This window comes from Narcine bancroftii, chromosome 13 (genome assembly GCF_036971445.1).
Source record: "Narcine bancroftii isolate sNarBan1 chromosome 13, sNarBan1.hap1, whole genome shotgun sequence".
NCBI lineage: Eukaryota > Metazoa > Chordata > Chondrichthyes > Torpediniformes > Narcinidae > Narcine > Narcine bancroftii.
Window position 1 is genome coordinate 10087293 of NC_091481.1, and position 25999 is coordinate 10113291.

At 40.3% G+C, this 25999-nt stretch overlaps 1 protein-coding gene across 1 annotated transcript in view; it reads left to right on the plus strand.

The window, feature by feature from the left end:
• Positions 1-842: 842 nt before the first annotated feature.
• The window catches only part of col7a1l (collagen type VII alpha 1-like), a 208364-nt gene continuing 183207 nt past the window's right edge, over positions 843-25999 (plus strand). The window contains exons 1-4 of the mRNA XM_069907699.1: positions 843-1324; positions 11215-11334; positions 12074-12352; positions 24051-24168. The gene's annotated coding sequence lies outside the window, so the exon portion shown is untranslated. The remainder of the gene's footprint in view (positions 1325-11214; positions 11335-12073; positions 12353-24050; positions 24169-25999) is intronic.

Consider the following 25999-nt stretch of genomic DNA (forward strand, 5'->3'; position numbering starts at 1 on the left):
GGCTCACAGGTGCACGCCGGGAGTTGTAGTGCTATGTGGTCTTGTTATGGTACGACTGACCTGAGCTCACAAGTGCACGCCGGGACTTGTCCTACGTTATATTGCGCATGCTCAATTAAAATCTCATGGAAACTATTATGTCCAGAGGGCTACAGGAGTGTCCTGAGGATTGTTGTGATAGCAATGAGACAAATTCGAAGAGAGCCAAAAGGTAAATCTGTTTTTATTAAACAGCAATTTCTTTGGGCAGGGCTATTCCTTTATTATTAAATACAGGTTCCACGAAAGTTTCAAGTTCTTCAGAAGTTTCTTCTGAAGTCAGGAGAGAATGAATGCAAGGCTGTCTTTCAGAGTGTATATGCACTGGAAGAGAGGGAAAGGGAGTTCCATTTGGAAGGGAGAGAGGAGTAGTTTTGTCGGTGCTTTTGCAGCAATGAATAGAGAATGGAGAGGGGGGTGTTCAAGAGGTCCAGGGGTTCCCTTTTGCGTTACACTTGGATGTTCCAGGTAGGACGCTCCTGCAAGTCTCTGTAAAGTGCCAAACGAGATGAATGCAGTCTAGTACGTTTTCAAATTATATTTTGCTTGTAGGCAAATAAAAAACCATTTACAAACACCCATCCATCTTGCCTCTTGCAATTAAGTTCTCCATTCTGTTCTCCCAGTTCCTCCTCCTCTCTCATAATGGCCACAGTGACATCACTCTGAACCTTATCATCAACAAGAGTACTAGACTTCAGCTCCAATAAGCCAGGAGCTATTGAGTTGAAGTTGGACTCCAGAGAAATGAGCACACGGTCAAGGTTGGCACATCGCACAACAAACATTGGAGGTGATGTCCTTTGGGTGAAACTTTAAACTGAGGCCTTTAAACTCAGATGGACATAAAAAATTTCAGAGCAAATATTCTTAAGAATAGGACAGTTACTCCATGAAGCCTGGGAATGTTTATCAATCAATCAATATCTTCAAAAATGTAATTATAAGTATGTACATTTCCAAGGCATGTTTGAATACTGTTTAAGGTTACCCATGAGCAGTGTAAAAGATCAAAGCTAAGGTCTCTGCTTTCAAATATCAATCACGATATTTATCTGGGACTCTTGTGAATTTCATTTAGATTTCTAATATTCAACAAGAATGAAGCAGTACTGAGGTTCTAATAAACTTTAATAGGAATCTTGCCTCACAATGAATGGATGTCGAGGCAAACAGCACAGCCAATCAGATGTTTGAGCTGACAAGACTTTCAGTGATGCACCAGTTGATTGTCAATAAGCGTAAACATTCTACAGCTCATGGACACGTCCCCAGACAAATCATGGTAAATTAGAATATGTTAATTGGAAAGTAAATAAAAATATTTAATATACCACTATAGCCCCAGGAAGAAAACTTTGGGCTTGTAACAATTCAGTTATTTCCACAAATATGAAGTGAGGCATACTAGTAAACCTGATGCACCAGAGACTTCAAATGCTGGAATAAAAACACAATCTGCTGTAAGGGACAGCAGTGGAGAGAGAGGGTTAATACTTCCAAGCTACTGAGAGTCCACATGTCAGAGGACATCTCCTGGAAACAGCATGTCATTGAATATTCTCGTCAAACTTTGCAGGTGTATTGTGGAAAGTATACTGACTAGTTGCATTACAACTTGAGGGTAAAAGGCTCCAGGTAGTGGTAAACTTAGCCACATCCATTACATGCAGTAACCTCCCATCTATTGAAAGCATTTATGTGAGGCGCTGCCTCAGAAAGGCTGTAAACATGGGTGATTAGCGCAACGCCTTTACAGCGCCAGCAAATGGGACCTGGGTTTGAATCCTGTGCTGTCTGTAAAGAGTTTATACGTTCTCTCTGTGTCTGTGCGGGTTTTCCACGGAGGCTCTGGTTTCCTACCACTTTTCGAAACGTACCAAGGGTGTAGGTTACTGGGGCATAAATTGGATGAAATGGCCTGTTACCATGCTGTATGTCTAAATTTAAAAAATTTAATTTAATCGTCACAATCTCTTGTTGCTGCTCTCTTCAAGCTTAAGATACAGAAGCCTTTAGTTCAGCACCTCCAGGTACAAGAACAGTTTTTATTCAACACCTATCAGGTTCTCCTCAACACTTGTTGCATTTTATTGATTTTTTTTTTTCCTTTCTGTATTGCACAGTCAATTTGTTCACATTTCTTTATTTATTTACATGTGTATGTTGAATACAGTTTTCTTGCACTACCAATAAGTGGCAATTCAACCTCACTCAAAGGAAAAAGAATCTCAGGGTTGTATATGATGTCATATGTTTTTGTCAATAAATCTGAAATCTTGTTGAATCTTCCAATAATACACTAGCCCTAATTATAAACTATCTCAGGACCATGAAAAGATCTGTCTGCACTCCGTAAAAAAAAATGCTTTTTTTTCTTGCCCTAACCACAACTAATTCATGTATCTATCCTGTGGTATTTATCTCTTTTTCTGCCTTGCATTTGTGGTAATTCTCATATTATTACTGTTATAGTTGGTGCATCTTACATATTTGTGTGTCTGCAGCAAGAAGTAATTTTGGTGCATATGTATAAGACAAACTCACCTTGAACTCAGCAAGGTTGATCAGCATCAGTCAGAGAGAAAAAATTATCTTAATAAAGGGTTCCAACCAGTAAAATCAACAATTTTTTTTGCCCACAGATGCTGCTCAACCTAGTGAGTTTCTCTTGCAGATTGTATTGGAAGTGAAAAAAAAACAATCAATGCAGATAATAAATGTCAAATTATAATTTTGCATTTATATCGGCCATAAGAATGTTGATGAAAATGCTGGCGCTGCCACTGGTGTGGATCGGCAGAGAGCAGGGTGTGGAGTCACAATGCTCCCGCAGGGCCCAGCCACCCAGTCTGACTGCTGTTAGCTCCATACATGCTTTAAACAGCTTGTAAATGGAGCTAACGAGATTTTATTTAAAAATATTACATCCGGTACCGCACGGATGGCAGTCTCTTCAATCTGAGGCGCCTGCAAGCTCACACCAAGACACAAGAGAAACTTGTCCGTGAACTACTCTTTGCAGACGATGCTGCTTTAGTTGCCCATTCAGAGCCAGCTCTTCAGCGTTTGACGTCCTGTTTTGCGGAAACTGCCAAAATGTTTGGCCTGGAAGTCAGCCTGAAGAAAACGGAGGTCCTCCATCAGCCAGCTCCCCACCATGACTACCAGCCCCCCCACATCTCCATCGGGCACACAAAACTCAAAACGGTCAACCAGTTTACCTATCTCGGCTGCACCATTTCATCAGATGCAAGGATCGACAACGAGATGGACAACAGACTCGCCAAGGCAAATAGCGCCTTTGGAAGACTACACAAAAGAGTCCGGAAAAACAACCAACTGAAAAACCTCACAAAGATAAGCGTATACAGAGCCGGTGTCATACCCACACTCCTGTTCGGCTCCGAATCATGGGTCCTCTAGCGGCATCACCTACGGCTCCTAGAACGCTTCCACCAGCGTTGTCTCCGCTCCATCCTCAACATTCATTGGAATGACTTCATCACCAACATCGAAGTACTCGAGATGGCAGAGGCCGACAGCATCGAATCCACGCTGCTGAAGATCCAACTGTGCTGGGTAGGTCACGTCTCCAGAATGGAGGACCATCGCCTTCCCAAGATCGTGTTCTATGGCAAGCTCTCCACTGGCCACCGTGACAGAGGTGCACCAAAGAAGAGGTACAAGGACTGCCTAAAGAAATCTCTTGGTGCCTGTCACATTGACCATCGCCAGTGGGCTGATATCGCCTCAAACCGTGCATCTTGGCGCCTCACAGTTCGGCGGGCAGCAACCTCCTTTGAAGAAGACCGCAGAGCCCACCTCACTGACAAAAGACAAGGAGGAAAAACCCAACACCCAACCTCAACCAACCAATTTACCGCTGCAACCGTGTCTGCCTGTCCCGCATCGGACTTGTCAGTCACCAACGAGCCTGCAGCTGACGTGGACATTTACCCCTCCATAAATCTTCGTCCGCGAAGCCAAGCCAAAGATTACAAACGTGGGGTCTGTGCCCAAGATGGTGGTGCCTATGATTGGCAGCAGCCACAAAGAGTTACAGATGACTGGCGTAGAGCACAAGAAAATGTAGTGAGCAGCCCCATGTGAAAAGTAGAACAGAGGAGATGACCCATGAGACAGTGACCACGGCAGTGGACCAGTGAGGGGCACTGAGGCTGAAGAACCGACAGGTTGTGGGCTGTTGGTGACTCGAGGCGAGGAAGCCATGCAGGTTGTGGGCTGTTGGTGACTCGAGGCGAGGAAGCTGTGCAGGTGGTGGGCTGTTGGTGACTCGAGGTGAGGAAGCCATGCAGGTGGTGGGCTGTTGGTGACTCGAGGCGGGGAAGCCGTGCAGGTGGTGGGCTGTTGGTGACTCGAGGCGGGGAAGCCGTGCAGGTTGTGGGCTGTTGGTGACTCGAGGCGGGGAAGCCGTGCAGGTGGTGGGCTGTTGGTGACTCGAGGCGAGGAAGACGTGCAGGTGGTGGGCTGTTGGTGACTCGAGGCGAGGAAGCCATGCAGGTGGTGGGCTGTTGGTGACTCGAGGCGGGGAAGCCGTGCAGGTTGTGGGCTGTTGGTGACTCGAGGCGGGGAAGCCGTGCAAGTGGTGGGCTGTTAATGATGGCATTCGAAGGATTCCTACCAGGATGTAAACTGCTGGAGAGTGGCTCAAAACTACCTGAAAGGGAACAAGGTATTGGAATCGGGATACGAGAGCGTGCCAAGGATGCTGGAGGGTTCCTGATCAGACATAGAACACTATAGCTCAGTACAGGTCCTTCAGTCCTTGATGTGGTGCTAATCATATTTCCTTTAAAAAAGATACTAAACCCATGAGCTGCTGCTGGATGCACCTCTTGAAGTTGTAGTGGTTCGGATCTGGAGCTCAGGCTGCTAACGTTTTGAACTGGAGAGTGTGTGGCTGCAGGAGCACTGGAAGTGAACCATGGACACACAGTTACTCTGAGGGGACTCTCTTTTGCTTCTCTCTCTATGATTGTAAGAGACGCTTCAGGCAATTTCTACCGATGGTGAATCTATCTGCCTTATGGCAGACGAAAACAAATTTGGTTTAATATTGCACTGTCTTTATTACATAACAATAAACTGAATTTTAAATCTTAAGCAAAAAGGTGCAGGCTCACTGGAAATTACCTTTTTGCTCTTTGAATGAACTGTAAAATATATAAATTGGCAGTTGTGTTTCCAACATTACTTTTGTGATTACCCCAGAACTACTTCATTGGCAATAAAGTGGTTTGGCACATTCTTAAAGGTATGCAAAAGAGAGTGTTATGGGAACGCGCATAACAGAGTTACATTGTATAAGGAGGTTCAGTTTGGTGCCATCTTGGCATGAATAAAAATGCTTGCAGATTTTATTGAGTGAGGTTATTTTCAAAGGGAAAATACTTGATAAAGTGATGACGAAGATTTAAAACAAAATAATTCCTCACGTCGAATGATGGGATTTAGAAGATTTCAGGTAAAAGGACCGGAGTAGAAAATTTGGTGATAAAAGAACAATGTCAGGAATGACATCGAGCTGCAGTGAGACGAAAGCGCGTGCTCGGCAGCAGGAAAAAAGGAGGAAACTCGAGTGGAAGACTATAAAAAAAGTGAGAAAAAAGAAAGAGAAAGGGAGAGAGAAACTAAAGAGGTAGGTGTGATTGTACAGATTCTATCACCAATGTGTATATGTACAGATGGTAGTGTAGGATGACTGTGATTGGCTGAGAGTGTAGCCACACCTACTGGCAGGTCTTAAAGGATTGCTCCTAGCCAGACCAGGTCATTCTGAACTGGTCAACCTACTTGTGATGTGCTCCAGTCTTTTAGTTAATAAAAGCTTTGGTTTGGATCAACGTCTTTGGTTCTTTTGACGCGCATTACAGAGAGAAAAAGTGAGAGAGAAAGGAAGCCAGATGCCCACAGAGGGGCTGAACAGCTGGGGAAGGACATCCAGCAAGGGGTCAAATAGTCAGGGCCAGGGACAGTCAGAGGCCAGTCGCCAAGAGAGGAGCCAAAGTGCCAGAGACAGGCTGCCCACAGATCGGGCAGCCAGGACAGGATTTACAGCAAGGGATGTGAATAGCCAGGACCAGATGCCAAGGGGGATGCCTGACAGCTTGAGCCAGCTGTCAGCCACCCAGGACCAGACAGCCGAGGCTGGACTGTGCCAGCCTGGAGGATGGTGCAGAAAAGTAATACACCAGCCAGCGAGTCAGTTACCAGTCTCAATGCAGCACTTTCCCATCTTTGGAATATCTGGGAAGAGATTGGAATTTCAGAAGATCAAAGACTGCAAAAAAAAAACCAGAAGTTGTTAAAATGCATATAAAGGGCCTTTTGGAAATGATGGTTGCAGAGGAAGAAAATTTAAGGCAGCAGTTGAAAGTGCCTTAAGGAGGAAGATGAAGAGCTTTGTGATATACTGTGTGCAACAGGCTATTTCATTGATTATGATGCTGTCCCCAGTGTTGAACAGCTAGATGCATTTTGTCAGCATATTTGCTTCACTTAATGAAGAAAATGAATGAAGAAGGGCTGAGTTTGTAGAAACAAAGAAAAAAATCATTTTGTGCATGGATGAACTCGATCACTGACTGACACTAGCTTTGAGATAGATATTGTGTATGAGGGCGAGGATGCAATCTGTCTGTCCAATGAGAATATTATAGGCCTGAAAACATTACTTCAACATCTTGAAATGAAGAGGGCTCAGAATGAAGCTAAGTGCTCAGAGATGAGGAGTCAAATAATTTACCTTTGGGACTAGTTGAAGATTTTGGATGAAAGACGCAGGCATCAAAGTCATTCAGCTGAAGTCTTTAGAAATGAATCATGGGAAACAAACACTGTTACGAAGAAACTCAAAGAATTTAATGTCTTCAGGGCACTTAAGGTAGATGAGATGAACTTTAAAATCTTCAAGGAAATGAGCAAAGAAATGGGAAAGCACATGAGAGGGAAGGATAAAGAGGGAACATAAGCAAAGGAAACGGCAGCGAGAGAAAAAAGATAAGATGTGTGGAAAACAGGAAAGGCAGAAACGGTGAGAACAGGAGAAAAAGGTTGATGTGAAACATTTGGAAAAGCTTGATAGACAGGGAATCTAAGCGAGATTCACTGGAGGATGGAGAGCTTTAAGAACACAAGATGGAGATAACTATTTGCAATTCATCACACAGACGAGAAAGATTTATAGAGGATCGAGGTGAGGAGGATGTTTCTTTGGCAATTAAACCTTCTCAACAAACTTCCAAAAAAGTTGAAAAGTCGTACTCTGGTTTGGTGTTCTTCATCCCCAAGAAGATCCAAGAGAGAAAGACACTCTCCAATACATTTAAAAGGCCATGTGCAATGAATTAACAATTTTATTCAGTACATCGCAAAGACTCTGCATGGTGACTTAAAGACTTGGTATATTTCCAGTTAATACATTTTAAGTTAGGTAGCGCAGGGTCTATAGTTACCATAATTAGTGAAAGTTATACTTAAAATTCTCTGTAGTGTTAACATAGTTAAATTTAACTCTATACTTATTTACCGGTAAGTACAAAACATTTTTTTGATGGGGAAGAGTGTTATAGGAAAATGTGTGTGTGAGTGACATAATACACACTGAGTTACATTGTATGAGGTGGTTTAGTTTGGTGCCATCTTAGCATGTCTTGAATAAGGTTATTTTTAAAAGGGAAAATGCACAACACAGTATAAAATTCCAAGAGTAAAACATGAAAGCCGGCAGACACCATGATTGAAGTAAAAACACAATGCAGGAAAAACTCATCAGGTCAAACAGTGTAGCAAAGATAAAGTTACATAACCAATGTTCTGAGCTTGAGTCCTTCACCAAGGTTTGAGCAAAATGTAGAAGGTGCTCAAACAAAATGGTGCGATTTTTGTGGAGAGAGTGGAAGGCGGAGCATTCAGAGTAGGTGAAATTGGAATAAGAGGGGAGTAGTAAAATTGAGACAGTTGATGTTGCAGTGGCAATTGGAAATAAAAAGAGCGGGCAGCTGATCAAAACAAGATGTCCAAGAGGAGGAAGAAGGCTTTCCTCCCATTATCAATACAGGCATACCTCAAGGATGCATGCTAGGTCCACTTCTCTACTCATTATACACCCATGTCTGTGTGGCCAGGCACAATTCTATTGCTATCTACAAATTTACAGATGACACCACAGTTGTTAGCAGAATCACAAACAGCAATTGGAAGCATGCAAGAGGGAGATAGATCAGCTCATTTAGTGGTGTCATACCAACAACCTTGTGCTCAATATTAAGTATTGGAGTTGGGATGTGTGGTAAAGTTGTATAAAACATTGGTGAGGCCAAATTTGGAGCAAAACCAAGGGGAATTCAGAGGAACACAACTCAATCCTCATCGAGGGCTCACTAGTGGAGAGATTCAAGAACTTCAAATTCCTGGGTGTCAACATCTCTGAGAATCTGTCCATCCATGTTCCTGTCCAAATTTTTCTTAAATGTGAAAACTGAGCCTGTATTCACCACTTCAGCTGGCAGCTCATTCCTCACTCCCACCATTCCCTGTGTGAAGAAGTTCTCCCTAAACTTTTCCCTTTTTACCCTTAACCCATGTCCTCTGGTTTGTACCTCACCTAAATTCAATGGAAAAAAACCTACATACATTTACTCTATGTAGCACTTGGATCTGGACCAGCAGTATGTAAAGACGTGCCTGATATTTTGGGTTATTAAATTATAGCATGATCAATAACCACAAGCAGACTCGAAGCAAATGATTAAAGGCTTTGATAACCTGAAACATTAGGCACATCTTTACATGCTGCTAGCCTGGATCCAAGGCTGGTATGGAGGGAGGAGACTAGAGCTATCAGCCTTTATTGGGAATCTTAAGGGGAGGAGTTACAGGGTCAGAAGCAAGCCAGCCTGTCCAGTGTAGTGAGGTCATCTCCTGAACTACCTTATTCCACTACAGTCTATCTATACCCCTCATAATTTTGCTTACCTCTATAAAATCTCCTTTCATTTTTCTATTTTCCACGACCTGTTTAACTGAAGTTCCTGAAGTCCTGGCAACATCCTAGTAAATTTTCTCTGCACTCTTTCAATTTTATTGATATCCCTCCTGTAGTTAAATGACTAAAATTAAGGGTGGGACAGGTCACGTAGCACTTAGCGCACTGTTACAGTGCCAGTGACCCAAGTTCAAATTTGTTGCTGTCTGTAAGGAATTTGTACATTCTCCCTGTGCATGCGTGGGTTTCCTCCAGATGCTCAAGTTTCGTCCCAACGTACTGGGGCTTGTAGGTCAATTGGGTGTAATTGGGCAATAAGGGTTCGTGGGTCGGAAAGGCTTGTTATTATGGTGTATGTCTGCATTTAAAATTTAAATTGAAACCTCCACACAATACTCCAAATTTGGCCTCACCAATGTTTTATACAACTTTACCATACATCCCAACTCCAATACTTAATACTTTGATTTATGAAGACCAATATGCCAAAAGCTCTCTTTAAAACCCTGCAACACTTGCTCAGAGAATTTTTTTTAAAGGGGATTAAAGTCCAGAGTGTTTTACTTTCAGTTGAGGAAGGATGTCAAATAAATTGGACTTAGTTTTTGGAAGGAATTGGAGTGGTGGACTATGTGGAAATATTCCCCATGGCAATTCCTTTCCCTTTTCTCAGATAACAGTTAGTCCTAAATGACTTTAATTATGAACTTGAAACAAGATGTATATAAAAAATTCTAGGGAGATTTTATTCTCAAATTATACATAAAGAATTGCCAATGAAGGATTTTGTCAAAATAAGAGAAAACATATCCACTGTTGGGAGGATCAGGATCAAGTAAAGATTTAAGGGAATTGAGAAAGGTCTTAGAATTATTTTTGCCACAGTTTTTGTGATCTGGAGTTTACCAGCTGAGAGGGTGGTGGCAGCAGACTGGTTAATTATTTCCAGAAGGGTAAAGGATAACTATATTTAAAAAGAAAGATACAGTGCTATGGGGGAGGATCAAGGCTGTGAAATAATTGGATAACCCTTTCAATGAGTTAACATGGGATAACAGACTGAATAATTCCCTCCAGTTCCATTAAATAGTATAAAATGAGGGAATACGAGAGACTCGGATGGTTAGTGTGAGCAGTTCCTTTGGTCGTTCAGCATTCTCACTGCCCGTGGGAAGAAGCTGTTCCTCAGCTTGGTGATGCTGCGTCTGTGTGGGTTTCCTCCCAGTGCTCCGGTTTCCTCGCATCGTTCAAAATGTATTGAGGGTATAGGTCATTTGGGTGTAATTGTGTGGCATGGGCTCATGGGCAGAAAGGGCCTGCTACAGGTTTTATGTCAAAAAATAAATTGCACTGAACTGTCCAGCACCATCACTATGGATAAAACATTGCATAATCTGTCAGACTAAGTGCATTATTTGTACTCTGCAAAGCTGCAAATACTGAAAAATATAAATTCAATATTTTTACAAGAACCTACTTGCAACAACTCAGCATAGCCCAGAGCAAGGAGAGAACTGGGTTGGAAATTGTTGAAGAGTGCGTAGTGAGAATTTTAAAAACTGAAGGTGTTTTATCAACTGAACTGTGAAAATTCCAAAATCACAAGTTTAAAATAATTACCAGCGAATTAAACAAGGAATTCTAAAAGAACCCTCTTTACTCTCTGAGGGACCAGATATTGAAATGTACAACTTTATGATAAGTATGAGGTGAATAACATTTAAGATAAATGAAGGTAAGTAAGAAACAAGGTTATCTTGACTCAATTGGACAATTGAGAGCATGTCATGCGGAACCTAATCACTGACTTACACAAGGAATGTTGAAATTTTCAGTTTCTGATTGACAACATCAGGGAAAGTGAAGGAGGCTGTTTGGTATCTACCATCTTGGGAGTGGGAGTGAAGCAACACAAAGGCACATAAGGCAAGATAGAAACCATGCTGAACTGGTTTGGCCCTTGATCTTTTATCAATGAAAATGTTTCTGAATCTTCTGAAATGGTGAATAGCTCTAATAGTTTTATACTCTTGCTAAGGGCACTATCTCAACCCAAGATAATCATTGCAATACTGCAATTGGATAAACCACAACTGTTAAAATCCTGGACAATGTGCTCCTGTGGGATCTGGTTCACATCTGGCTTGACATTTGAACCACTGCAGACTTTCAAGCACAGATGAAGTGAGACCTAAAGGACAATGTGCTGGTGGCAATCAAAAGTAAAGTCCAGGAGAAACTAACTGAAACTGAGATGGCCATCCATTAGCTCACAGCAGGATACTGTAAGTAATCGAATGTACAGTACTTCATTTCAAAACCTCACTCAAATTGTCGGTCAATTTCTCTGATCTTAGCCCTTTTAGCTATAGTAAACTACAGTATGAACACTAGAACAAACCAGCTTGCGGTTAGATATAAAACCAGTCCCGGAAAATGGAGTAAATGACCTGAAAACAGGGACACAGAGTTCAAAGGGTTAAATCAAACTGCCCATTCCTGAATCTTTATCTCTTATGTTGTTTCCACAACCCCCACTTCCCCTCACCCCCCGACCAATAGTTACTGATTGATGTTTTTTGTCTATTTTAATATTGCCTCTCAAGTACTTTGGAATGAGTTGAGGCTGGTATAGTCACAATGAAAATGTAAGTTTTAATTTCCTCCTTCTTCCTGCCGAAAGATTTTCCAACCGTTACTTTAAAAACAACTTTAGAATTGTCGCTGATGACCTGGTCAATTTTGTTTTTACATTGATCAACACTGAAAAATATTTATTTGACCACTAGCATCATTCGATTCACAGGATCATTCCATGTGTAAATTATGTTTTCCAGTTAATACTACCTCATTGGCTTTAGATTTCTTTGAGAATGATTGAAAAGAAATTGCTTTAAGGAGAAGAATGGCAGAATGTTGGGTGGGACAAATAGTCCTCTTTAAGGGCCCCCACAGCACAATTGCCTTATTTGAAATTTATCTTTATACTAATGGTCTTTCCTTATCTTTTGCTCTCAATTGCAGCAATACCAGGAGGTGAAAAAGATGGGTCTGGATGAGGGCAAAAAGCCCATTACTCTCCATGCATGGAAGAACCTGCAGTCCACCTATTACATCAGTTACCTCTTGCTTGATTCTTTTGCCTCCTACACATGATCTGTTTCAAAATAATCACTCTTCCTTGTTGGAAGATCTTTAGTTTGATGCTTTGGTTTTAAATCTACGTTATCCCCTTATGTCCCACAGGAGGCTTCAACAGGATAAGTCAGGATATAGAACATTGGAGTTGGAGGTATACAACAGGTACCTAGAGCTAATTTAACAGCATATTCTGCAGTTATTACAAAAACAATAAATCAAGCACACAATACTTCAAATTTGGTCTTATCTATATCTTATACAACTTCAACATTACATCTCAACTCCTGTATTCAATACTTTGATTTAAAGGCCAATGTCCCAAAAGCTTTCTTTACAAGCCTATCTATCCATGAAGCCATTTTCAAGGAATTATGTATCTGCATTCCCAGATCCCTCTGATCTGTACTCTGCAGTTCCCTACCTTTTATTTTGTAAGTTCTACCATGGTCCGTCCTCCCAAAATACAACACTCACATTTGTCTGCATTAAATTTCATCTGCCATTTACAGCCCAATTTTTCCAGATCCTTTAGCAAGTTTTGAGAGCCTTCCTTGCTGTCCACTGCACAACCCAACTCGAATCTCTACCAGTGTTACCTAGCCTGACATCGTTAGAATTATTCCAATTGTTTCAGACAAGGTTACAGATCATGAATACAATAAATATCTTCAGATTTAGATTGGACTATATCATAATCACCTTTGGGCTTATTCTAAGATTTAGGGTTCCTTTATTTTAAATTTAAATTTAGACCTACTTACAGCATTGTAACAGGCCCTTTTTGCCCACAAGCCCATACCACCCAAATATACCAATTAACCTACAACCCCAGTTTATTTTGAAGGGGGGAGGAAACCCACGTAAACACAGGGAGAACATATAAACTCCTTAGAGACAGCACCGGATTCAAACCTTTGAGTTGCTAGTGCTGTATAACAGTGTTGCGCTAACTGTGCCGCCCCTGTCATGTTTGTCATGCTTACTTTCTTAAAATATGTTTACTTTTGTTTGCCTGTAAAGGCACACAAAGAGATGTCACTAGTCTGGCACCTCTACCAAGAAGAGAAAGAGAGCCCCTTTAGAGATCGAGCATCTTATATAATAGTTTCAAAATACTGAAAGCATGTATCACTGTGACCTTGGTGGATCACAGAATACACTCATCTCTGTATCAGCTGTTTGTGGATTCTGCCCTTGTTGACCTATGCAGAGGATGTTGACTAACTTGCATCGAAACAATTATCAAGCTTTGAAGTAGTTAATTAATGCCATTCGTATTTATCTGTAGATTGTCAATCGTTTGTGAAAGGTGTTAATTGACTTGCCAATAATTGCATTTGTTGTGACTCTACACTATTTAATCATGATTCTGGAAAAACAAGGATTTTCTATTTCAGTATGTATCAACTCACAATTTTCAAGTTGTTAATTTTATTGTGGCTGGTGATGTAGGATCTTCGGATGATGTTCAGTACATATTTTTTCTCTACTCCTGCTTCCCAAATTCTATCCCTATCCGATTACTAAACTGGAAAATACCAACACATGGTTTCTATTTCTAGAAAAGCACAAGAGTTCTTGACATTTAATTTAAAAATAATTTAAACATACAGCACGGTAACGGGCCTTTACAGCTCATGAGCCTGCGCCATCCAAATACCCCAATCAACCTCCAACCCCCGTATGTTTTGAAGAGATGAGACAAAACCAGAGCATCAGGAGGAAACCCACGCAGACACGAAGAGAACATACAAACTCTATAATAGCGCTGCATTCAAACCTAGGTCATTGGCACTGCAATAGCATTGGGCTAACCATGACATTAACAGTGTCGCCCCAATGCTAACTGTGCCACCTGACTCCCTGAAGTCTGCTAATGCATATTCTCAATTTATTTAATCCGTTCTGAAACAGAGTTTCAAAGTATCACAATAACTGCAGTTGCTGGAACCTTGAGCAAACTGGAGGGACTCAGCAGGGGTATGAAGAGAAATGGGCAGTCAATCTTTTGGTCAGAAAACATTATTGAAATCAAAGTGGTATGGGGAGATATTAAACATATAAAAGGGAGGAGGGAGTGAGGGGCAAGGGAGACACTGAGGTGATAGGACACTGGACAGAGGAAGGTGAGAAAGATGGAAGAGAGGTAAGGGGAGAAACTTACATGGGGGGGGAGAGAAAGGTTAGACCGGAAAGTTAAAATGGAATCAGGTAAAAGATGGAAACAGTGGAAACAGAGAGAGGTATGGGTTACCTAAAATTTGAACATTCAATGTTCGTGTAATTGGATGTCAAGCTGTCGAGAGAACTGTTTTCCAGGGCACTTGATTCACTTTTATACCCTGCTATTCCAGCCACTTACCAAGTCAATGTTTTTCAACATCATATAAAAGATGATAGTGTTGAGTTTAATATATTTGATCTAATACAGTTGCACATTCATTTTCAGGTTATTCCCTCTCATAGATGGGTGAAAGTAATTTAACCTTTTTACCAGTATAGTCTAGGAATGGATGAAATCCTGAGAGATTTCTCCTATTCCCCAGTAAATAGTTGCTATCAGTAATCCCTCCAATTTCTTTTAGCAACCAAATTATTCCTGTGTCATTTTGGAGATATTAATCTTTGACATAATTAAAATGGCAAAGGAATATGAGGAATATTTCAGGACATTTGTGAAGGAGAGTTTTCAAGGAGAGAGTATCAGGGCGAGCTCAGGAAAGAAATCCTGTGGTCAAGGCTGCTGTCACCAGCCAGTGATGGAGCAAGTAAGACTGCTCAAGGGTAGAAATGAAGAAGTACAGTTGTCTTTGAAGAATTGTGTGGCTGGAATAGAAATCAAAGGTAGGTCAATAATGAATCTGAAAACGGGGGTAATTATTTAAAATCAAATTACAGTAAAATCCCATTATTCAAGCAACCAGCGGAATCAAGCAACCAGGAAAAAAATCATGGAAAATAAATAGATAAAAAATACAAAAGTTTAAAATTGGCACCCCCATAGATGAGTTCTCCAATGCCCGCAACATGCAAACTCAAGCAGTGGATACTAGGATGTTTACGGTATTACTGGATTTGTAGAACCAAAGAAAAATAAGAGCAGTTATAAACCATTTGATGCTTGATCCTCTATTCCAATCCCCATACTTCCACAAACTTCTTGATGCCTTTTGGGTCTAGATGTTGGGGATCTTCAAACACTATGGTGTTGGGTGAACACGACAATGCTGGTTAGAATAAAAACATTGAGTTTTGGCTGAGTTCATGTTGCTGGAGAGGCTATAACCATATAACCATTTATGGAGCGTAAACAGGCCATGTTGGCCTTTCGAGTCCGCACCGGTTCACTGATTTCGTGCGCTCTCTTCAGGCATTGGTGATTTTAAGTGTAGTGTATCTTTGAGAATTTTAACATCTATCCATAGGTACTCTGTACTTTGGATGTGAAATCTCGTATTAAAATATTCAAAAACATTGGCTGTGTGGGAGAAGCCAGTGAGTGGCCGTGGACGATTACTTCTCAGACTGGAGGCCTGTGACTAGTGGTGTGCTGCAAGGATCGGTGCTGGGACCAGCATAGTTTGTCATCTAGATCTACAATCTGGAAAACAATGTGGTGATTGGATCAGCAAGTTTGCAGACAATACTCAAATCAGAAGCGTTGTGGACAACAAGGAAGGTTTGCAAAGCTTGCAGAGGGATCTGGACCAGCTGGAATAAACAGCAGATGGAATTTAACATGAACAGCTGTGGTGTTGCGTTTTGAAGGACAAACCATGAAAAGACGGTGAATGGTCGGGCACTGAAGAGTGCAGTAGAACAGAGGGAACTGGGAAAGTGCTGTCACAGGTGGATAGAGTTGTAAAGAGAGTTTTTGTCGTATTGGCCTTCATATATCAAAGTACTGAGTTTCAAAGTGTGGAGTTTACGGTGAAGCCAAAATTGGAGTTTTGTGTGCAGTTGTGATCATCTAATGACAGGGAAGATATCAATAAGATTGAAAGAGAAGGGGGCGTGGCAAGATGGCGTAGGGAACAGACGTGCCTTCCAGACCTCTCCTGACTCTGATTTATTGTTTTGTCTTTAAGTGCCCGTTAAAGTTCTTTTAAAAGTTTATAAATAATAAGAGGTGCTGGATTAATACCTAATGGTTTATATGCAAAAAAAGGTAAAAGAAAAGATCAACAGACTGTTAAAAAACTACATTTTCCGAAATTATCTGAGCCTACTTGTTTACAAGAAGCCAGGACTTAACGTAGAATGGATCCAGAAGAAGACGTACAGAATTCGGCATTGAAACTCCGTTTTAAACCGGTAAGGCTCTCTGAAGGTCGCACTCAGCAGCTTTCAGAACAGAGCTGACCGGGTGCCAGTATTTCACACAACGGCCACTGTGAGTGCTGTTACTGAGACTTTGACTTGAATCAGCTGGGGCGCCACCAGCTGGAGAGTTAAAGAGCTGTCATTCGACTGCTACAGTGGTGGCGCTGCAAAATGCACCTTCAATTACAATGGTTTTTCCAGACATCAATTCAGTGAAGATGATTAAAGAGATTTGGCTTAAAGATAACCCTGATCTTCAGTCTCCTGCATTGCTGGGGGGACTTTGAGAGGGATTTTTATACGAAGTCAAACTGCTAGAAAAAATACTAAATTAAGGGAAGGGACAGAAGATCCCGTGGTCTCTAAGGAACAGCAAGACCCCATTATGCCTGAATCTACTTCTGTTGAAATGTCTGTTAAGGATCTTGAAGATAAGATATATTCTGTATTGAGTCACTTAGCTAATTTTGTGAACCCTTTTATTTCCAAGATTAATGCGATGGCGGAAGCCATTAATGGAGCTTTTAAGCTTGAAACCATTAAAAGATTTGAAATGTGTGATCAAGGTTTAGTCGATGTACAGGATCAACTGCAAGATGAAAATAGAATAATTGAAACATTGTAGATCCAAAATAAAAATTTAGCAAAAAAGGTTGATTATTTGGAGAATCAATCTAGACGGAACAACGTGAAAATTGTTGGTTTGCCAGAAGGCATAGAAGGACCAGATTCAAGAAAAATTTTTACTCAATGGATTCCACGAGTGTTAGGACAGGATAAATTCCCTGAAGGTTTAATACTGGAACGTGCTCATAGAGTTTTAAGAAGAAAATCTTTTTCAGGACAGAATCCAAGACCTGTTCTGATCCGTTGTTTAAACTATTGTGACAGAGAGACAATTTTACGTACGGCTATTAGAAATGCCCAGCAAAATAGATCTCCTTTGATGGTTCAGAATAATCCTGTTTTCTTCTATCAAGATTTGAGTCAAGAAATTATGTTTCAACGACGCGAATTTAATTCTGTGAAAGAACGGTTGTGGGAAAAAAGACATAAGGCAACATTCAGGTATCCTGCGGTACTGAAGATTTTTCAGGATGGAAATCAGCCAAAGTTCTTTGACAATCCTAAAGAGGCTATGGACTTTGCTCAGTCTCTACCAATCATGCAGTTTCAGGAACGATGTAGTCCTTCAAGGTCTCTAAAGAGAGTAGAGATGTAAGGTGGGATCCAGATTTTTAAAAGAAATGGAAGCAATGGTGACCGAAGTGGTAACTTTGATTTAAAAAAAATAAATCTTTTATCTTTTTTTTTGAGAAGAGTTTAAATAGTTTAAATAATGATGATAGTTTAATGAAATGGGAGTTGGGAGGGGGAACTGGGTGGGCACTAGTTTCCAGAAGTCATCAGCTACCTGTGAGTTATCTCACACCCAATATTTTGGGGGAGTTACCGCTTTGGGCAGTTTAAACAGGAGGAGGTAGTCGTGACCTCCGACCTGTTTTTTTTTTCTTTTTAATTTTTGGGTTAAGAAGTGAAGGTTTTTTTTATTATTATTTTTTAAATAAATAAGTTTTTTTAACTCTGTTTTCTGATTGTAATTGAGAGGGAATTAGGAGGTTTTTTTTCTCTTTTTTTGGGGGGGGTTCTCTTTTTTCTCTCTTTTTTAAGAGGATGATGTCACAGAAGATAATAAGTCAAAAATTGAGGATGTTGAATTAGATGAAGAGGAAGATGAGGGGAAAGGTGATAAGAAGAAAAAGAAGAAAATCAAGTACAAATACATTGAGGGAGAAGAGTTTAATAAAATTAAGTTAATTTCGATGGAGAATTTTGAAGATGTTATAAATGAAGAATATGGAGAATTTTATAAGAGTTTGAACTTTTTTTTTCTTTTTTTATATAAGGCGAGGGGAAGGGAATAAAAAGTTTATCTGATTGTTTTTCTAAGGGATGTTTTTGTTCTCTCAATGAATTATAAAGGAAACTTGGTATTAATGGAAATTCTGTATTTATGTATTATTAATTATGATTTTTTTATAACAGATATGTGGTTGATATATGATTTTAATATTTGAACTTAGTTTTAAAGTGGATTTCATTTGTTAAATACATGTATTATGTTTGATTTAAATATATGTTTAAGGGTATTATTTTAGTATTGATATTTTTTTTGTTGTTAGTAATTTTTTTTGTTGTTAAGTTTTATCCTTTTTTTTGTAAGTGGGGTTTTTTCTATTTTATTTACAACATTGTTAATTAAATCTTCACTCTTTATTTTGGGGGAGGGTTAGACTAATTTTAAATTAGACGATTAATGTTGTGTTATAATTATTGGGGGGTTAATTTGTGTAGTTTAATGATGTAGTATTCTAATTTTTATTATCTTATTTTTTATTATTTATTTAAATGTAATTTTTATTTTATTCATGTCATAAAATTTTAAATAAAGTTTTTAAAAAAAAAAAAGAAAGAGAAAATTCACTAGGATGTTGCTCGGACTTCAGGAAATCAGTTCCAAGGAAAGGTTTAACAGGTTAAGACTTTATTCCCTGGAGGGTAGAAGAATGAGTGAGATTTGATAGAGATATTTAAAATTATGAGGTGGATAGACAGTAAACATAGGTCAGCGTTATCCACTCAGAGACAAACCAGAAGATTTGGTATAAGAGTGAAATGGGAAAGTTGAGAGGGAAAATTGGAAGAAATTTGTTCAGAGAGTAGAGGGTATGTGGAATGAGCTGCTGGGTGATGGTGAATGAGGAGTCAATTTTAATATTGAAGAATTTGGATGGGTATGTGGATGGGACGGGTATGGTGGGCTATGGACTGGTTGCAGGTCAGTGGGAATGGGCCAAATAATAGTTCAGCACAGACTCTAAGGGCCAAAGGACCTGCTTCTGTGCTGTACTGTTCTCTGGAGACTGGAGGTTAATTGGGGGTGAAAGGCCTGTTATTGTCCTGCAGGTATAACTTTAAATGTTATGTCAGTACACAGGTAGCACAGACATAAAGTAGCAAGAAACAAACAGGGAAATGATTACTGACAGTTCAAAATGTAACAAATATTCCTTGGAATATTTAGGGATAACATTTTATTTTGCTAACTTAGAAGACATATAAATGTTATGATGGTTGAATTGTAGACTTTTCTCGATGACTGTGAGCTTTTATGCTCCTCAAGCTTCTGAGCCAATTTGCTGCACTTGCCAGAGCAGAAAACTCTCACCTGCTAGGAGTTGGATTAAGCTTTGATACTACATATACTTTTTTTTTTGGAGTATTTTATTTTTGATTTTCAAAGACTCCTATAAATTCAGGCAACAATACACTTTCTTACAACACTTATGTATATCATACCAAGTCCGTTTTTCCCCTCCCTCCCCTACCCCAATACAACAAAGAATAAAATTATATAAATTATACAAAGAAAACAAAAAAAAAACACAAATCCTGTCAACAACCCTTGCAAAAAACTGGAAAAAACCCATGTACTTAAATAAAAAGGGGTAAGGGACAAAAAAAAAAACAAGAGCATGCTGTCTGCACCTCGTCCCACTTCATTGATCCCAAATGTTTCCTTTGAAGAAAGAAGGGAGGGAACAAGTAAGTTCCCCATATAATTCCTCATTTAACTTGAACTATCACATTTAAGCAATAACATAACAAACACATTTCCTACTATATTTATATTGTGTACATATTATATATACACACACACACACTCCTTCCATTAATTCCCTTTTATCCCCTTATTTATATTTAGTCCTAAGATGTTGGCAGGATTTTTACATAGTACATTACATCACCTGGGTTCTTAAAAAAAAAAACTTCTCCCCTCCTGCCCCTGTTACCTTTAGAATCACCTAAAATTTATTTTTACTAAATCAAGTTCCCTCTTGTGCCTTAAGAGTGCCACACCAATGTCTGGGTAGAAAAAAATTTACTCTCTCGTGTATCACCAGAACCTCTCCTTTCCTTTGCTCCAAAAGCTGCTGCCTGTAAAACTTGCTCTCTCTCATGTTAGCAAAGGAATCTAACCAGGAAAGAGCAAGGGTTGGGGGTGGGGGGTGAGGGGGGGGGTGAGGGGGGGGGGTGGGGGGGGGGGGGGTCAAGAGACTGGTTGGCTCCCTCTAATTTCAAATCTTCCCCCAATTTTTTCCATCCCTAGCACCTTCAGGATCCACTTTTTAAAGAACCCCACCGTCCCTTCCATCCCCTCCTTCACCCCCACAATCTTGATATTGCTTCTCCTGCTGCAATTTTCTAAAGTATCTATCTTTTCCCTCAGTCTCTCTCTCTCCCTCAACCAAACATCCATTTCATTCTCTCTCATCCATCCTTTCTTCCACCCTCTCAATTCTCTCCTCTGCTTCTGTCACCCTTTCTGTCAAGTTATCTATCCTGTCCTTGATCACCCCCTGATCTGCCACCAATTATGTCCCTCCTTTTTTTTCATGTTCTTCACTATTTACTATCTTTCTCCTCATCCACCTCAGTCTCCGACATTGAGTCGTCCAGCCTCTCTTCCCACCCTGCATGCCCGAGGCCTCTTCAGCCTCACCACTCCTGCTTCCCGCCTGGCCCGATGACTCGACTTCCCGACAAAGCTCCACGAGCAGCCTCCTCTCCATCCCCAGTGAGACAACCTTACCCAGTGAGTTTCTTTTTTTTTAGCCCGTCGAGATCCCCTTTCGAAAACTGCCACTGCTGTCGCAGCCTCAGGCCGTCTCCCTCGCATACAGGCCTCCTCAATGTCTGCAACCAACAGCGCTCCAGACCACACTCCCATTGCCTCACTCACAGCTCCCCCACTGACCCCCTCTCGAGTCAACCCCACTAGGGCTGCCCTCTCTTACTGCTCCAGGGGAGTTCTCATCCCGACTGCGGTCACAATGTTGCATTTCCCCCATCCTTCACTACCACTACTATCGTCTCCTCAGGCCGACTCCCTCACATCCAGGCTTCCCTGTTGTCCACACCCGACAGCATTCCAGACCGCATTCCTGCCACCTCACTTGCAGCTCCCCACCAACCTCCTCTCAGGTCAGCCCCGCTAGGGCTGCCCTTTCCTACCACTCCAGGGGAGTTCTCAGCCTGACAGGGGATGTAATGTTGCGACCCCGACTCCAGTGCTGTCGGCTTCGTGGTTGGGTGATCCTTCTGCTCTTTATTTTCTCATTTTTTCTGAAACCAATGTTTTTTGTCTTCTTTATCATTTTTTTTTAACTTCTTGTGGTATTTTATTAATTTTATGGGGGAATTCCTTATATTAAACTGTCTGGGGTCCTCAAAAAACCAACTACTGCCCCCTCTACCGCCATCTTGGATCTACCCCACCCCCACCCTCATTCTTTATCTGCATTTTTTCTGTTACTGTCTGTGGAATTTGATAAAAGGTAAATTTACCATACGAATTTCATTCATAATATTTATTACCTTGAAAGAAGTTATGCTGTAAAAGCCCAAGGACTTCAGTAATTTATAAACTTTGCAAGAAATGGTCTGATCTCCTCAGCTGATGATTCATCTATGACAAGCCACTTTAATTAAAAGCTGAGTAGAATATTAAATTCTTAATATTCATAGTAAATTGAACATTCCAACTTTCCCAGTGGCAGAACCAGAGGATATAAAAGGCAAGTAATTGATGACAGAAACAGAAATGACAGAAGGAAAAGCTTTTTTTTTACATAGAAATTAAAACCTGGATTGAACTGTTGAGAGTGGATTGTATTGAGTGTGCAGACAGATGTGCCAATCAGAAAGGACCTGGATAAGTAGCTGAAAGGAACAAAATATGCAGGGCCATGGGGAGATGATGGGCGATCTGGATTGGCTTTCCATTGTGTCTAAATGCATTGAATACCCCAATTCCAAGCTGAATATTTCTTTTTGTCTTTTCTATCTTAAATGCAAAGCAATATGCCTGAGTGGAGAAAGGGGATTGTAGAGCAATAGAATGGCTGGAATATGAACCAGTAAACTAGTCTGGAACTGAGACAGGAATGGCTTGAGTCCAGGTCCATGACCTTGCTGTGTGTTTAGCCCCACATTCTAGCTTACTGAAAATTAGGGTCAAGATGTGGATACATTACTACTCATGATGGGTTAGCTCCCTGTTTAAAACAGTCTGAGTTATGATTGTGGGCTTGAATAATATTTCCAAGCTTTGAAATTATCTCTTTCATCTTGCATTGCTTACTGATATAAGGCAAAAGAATTAATCAGTGTCATTGTCTAACCCAATCATTCAAAGGTACCCCTTCAGAAGATACAGAAGTATGAGTTTGGGTGGGGCTTCTAATGCTACAGAATTGATCATAAATGTCTCTGGCTGTATCAAAAAGAACTCTACCTTCATGGTTTTTCTATTATCAAAAATGACAGAAGAAAAAGCTTTTTTACATAGAGAAAAATTAAAACCTGGAATGAACTGTTAAGAGTGGACAGAGGCTTGGTATTAACTTTCAAGTATGGGTACTGCCATAAAATAAGCTGTTAATGTTAAAGAATTTTTATGCTCATTGAGGTGAGGTTATTCCTTAGAAAAATTCCCCATTTCAGTTATTAGCTTCAAGTAATAAAGTACAAAACAGACTATGAACAATCTGTCCCAAATAACGAACTGAAATGAACTTCTATATTTCCACTAATCTGTGTGATATCTGAATAAAATGATCAGCAAGAGTCCTGCTCTGGCCTAATATATATAGTAAAACCCCTAGTTTCTGGAATTAAGCAACTGGCAAAAAAAATCAATGGAAGTACATTTTAATAATTAAAATAAATAAGAATAAAATAATAGATAAAATACATAAGTTTATATTTGTAAAAGTAAATGTTCTCTGAAGTTACACTTAAACCTTTGGAGAAGATGTGAGCAAATAATCAGCCAGTGGAGTGCCTTGGTCATGCTTTGCTCTTAGCAACTGTTTGAATGAAGTTGTGTGAAACAGCAGTGGTATCACCCAGGATGAAGAGCTGGTTGATTCCACTCGCCATTGCTGTGACTTGCTTAGTGTCTCCTTATCCCTACATTGTAAAAGTTGTCCAGGTCTGAGGCTTTATCTGTAAACTTGGGGGAGGAGGGAGTTAATTATCTGTGATGTTAATTGTTCATCTTTCAGGTGGTCAGGTGGCTCCATGAACGGTGGGGGGGGGGGGAGGAACCTGTAGATGCAGTGACAGTCAAATGTTTTCAAAGAATGTGACTGAAAATAAAGTAAAATGCTTTAAAGTTTATATTTTCATGCAAGTGAAGTTTGTTCAGTGTAAGTACAGTATAGTCTTTTTGTCTTTTAAACTTTATTCTTAATGCAAGTGTATTAGCTAGGCATTGTAGGAGTGAGTCTCAAGCAACCGGAAAATACAAACCCCCATGGGTGTTGGATACCAGAGGTTTTACTGTATTGGGTTGAAAGATCCCATATGACAGAAACTCACTATTGAGGCAGGCTGCAACACTTCACAATCATACTTGGTGGGTTTAAAACAACTTTCCTGCAGCTGAGGCATTCCAATCATTTCTCTTTAGATTGTCATCTGGAAGCAAAAAATGGCTTTCGCCTGAAGCTGAGGTGTGCTGTGCTTGGCAGAACTTGATAAGAATTCTCCAGTCTCGACACAAATATCGCACAGTGCAATGAACACAGGTAAAAAAGATTTTTTACTATGATTCTTCAGTAATAAAATAAACTGAGCACCTTGAGTTTTTGTAGCTTGAAGCGTTAAAGAACCAGCAACTCCTGGAGAACGCTTATTGTGAAAATTTATCACTTGTCCCCTCAGGTGCAGAATTAATCTAAAAAGGTTTCTAAAAAAACAGGCCCTAATAACATGCCAATTATTTACCAGGTGCACAAAAGAATTTAACATTTGGTTGGAATTACACCTGATTAAGAAAATCATTACAACTTTGGGTTATACAATTTTAAATAGTTGCTACACCTGCAAAAAACAAAGGTTTCTCCAGCATTGTGTTTTTACTAAAGAATGAAACACTTGTTTTTAATTTCTTACTGTCATATTGTCGTATTAGAATTTTTTCATAGTTCTAGCTTCACCCATCTACCCACTCACTCTCAAATCCCTTCCCTCTCTAAAACACCACTTTCTGTGGTAGAAATTCAAACATTTTTTGGTGAATAATGAGATTGATTTGAAAGGCAAAATATTTACTTGAAGTGCCCATGCACTTGTAGAACACAATGAGGACCTCTGAGTTCATGGCATGCTCGCTCATTGTAATGGTAGGGTATCCAGCATGGCATCAGTCAGTATGCAACATATATGCAAGTTGATGCTAATTCAGTGGATGATAGGCGTGCAAATTAAGGGGCCACCTTTACCTCAACTTCTGTTAGGGTGTCAGGTAATGAAGCAACCATGAAATCTTCACCCATTGGCAAACTGTTTCTGTATTCACAGTAAGAGTTTAAGACCATAAGAAAAAAGGAGCAGAAACAGGCTATTCAGTTCAAGTCTGACCTGACATTTAATCATGAGCTGATTCATTTTCCCACTCAACCCCATTTCCCGGCCTTTTCCGTATAACATTTGATGCCCTCACTAATCAAGAACCTATCAATCTCTGCCTTAAATACACCCAATGACCAGGCCTCCACAGCCACCTGCGGCAACAAATTCCACAGAATTATCACCCTCTTCATTCTGTGGTTGTGGAATGAGGACCAACAGTACTGATATTGTTGCTGATACAGCTTAGAAATTGTGCAACCATTACTGAACTTCTGACCAATGACAAGGTACGTTATCTCAGAATCACAGTAATACAGCAAAGGCATGTGACCATTTTGCCCATCTATACCAATCATATTTTTCTGCATTAGGTCCATTTATAGCATGGCTTACCTATGCAAGTGATTGTCTAAATGTGTCTTAAACTAAGGGATTTTATCTGGTTCCTTCGGCTCTTTTGGTGGCATCAGTATCAGAATTTATTGTCCTGAACAAGTCATGATACTCGGTGTTTTGCAGCAACATCATAGAGTAAACATTCATATTATAACCATCTTACAACATTACTAGAAAAAAATAAAAATGCACGAAAAGTAAGGCAGTGTCTTTGGTTCATTGATTATTCAGGAACCTGATGGCAGTGGGGAAGAAGCTGTCCTTATGTCATTGAGAGAAGAGGGTGTGTCCTGGGTGTTGGGGGTCTTTGAGGATAGAGCTGCTTTTTTAAGACACAGTTGGCAATGACCAATGACCTTGATGGAGTTGAGTCTGGTGCCTATTATGTCACAGGCTGAGGTAACAACCCTCTGGAATTTATTCTTGTCCTGAGAGTTAGTGCCTCCCTATCACCAAGCATGATGCAACCAGCCAGAATGCTCTTTACAGTACACCTGTTGAAGTTTTCAAGAGTTTTCGGTGACATACTGAATCTCCACAGACACCTCACAAAGTAGAGCTACTGGTGAGCCTTCTTTGTGATTGCATCAACATAGAGGCTCCATTCCA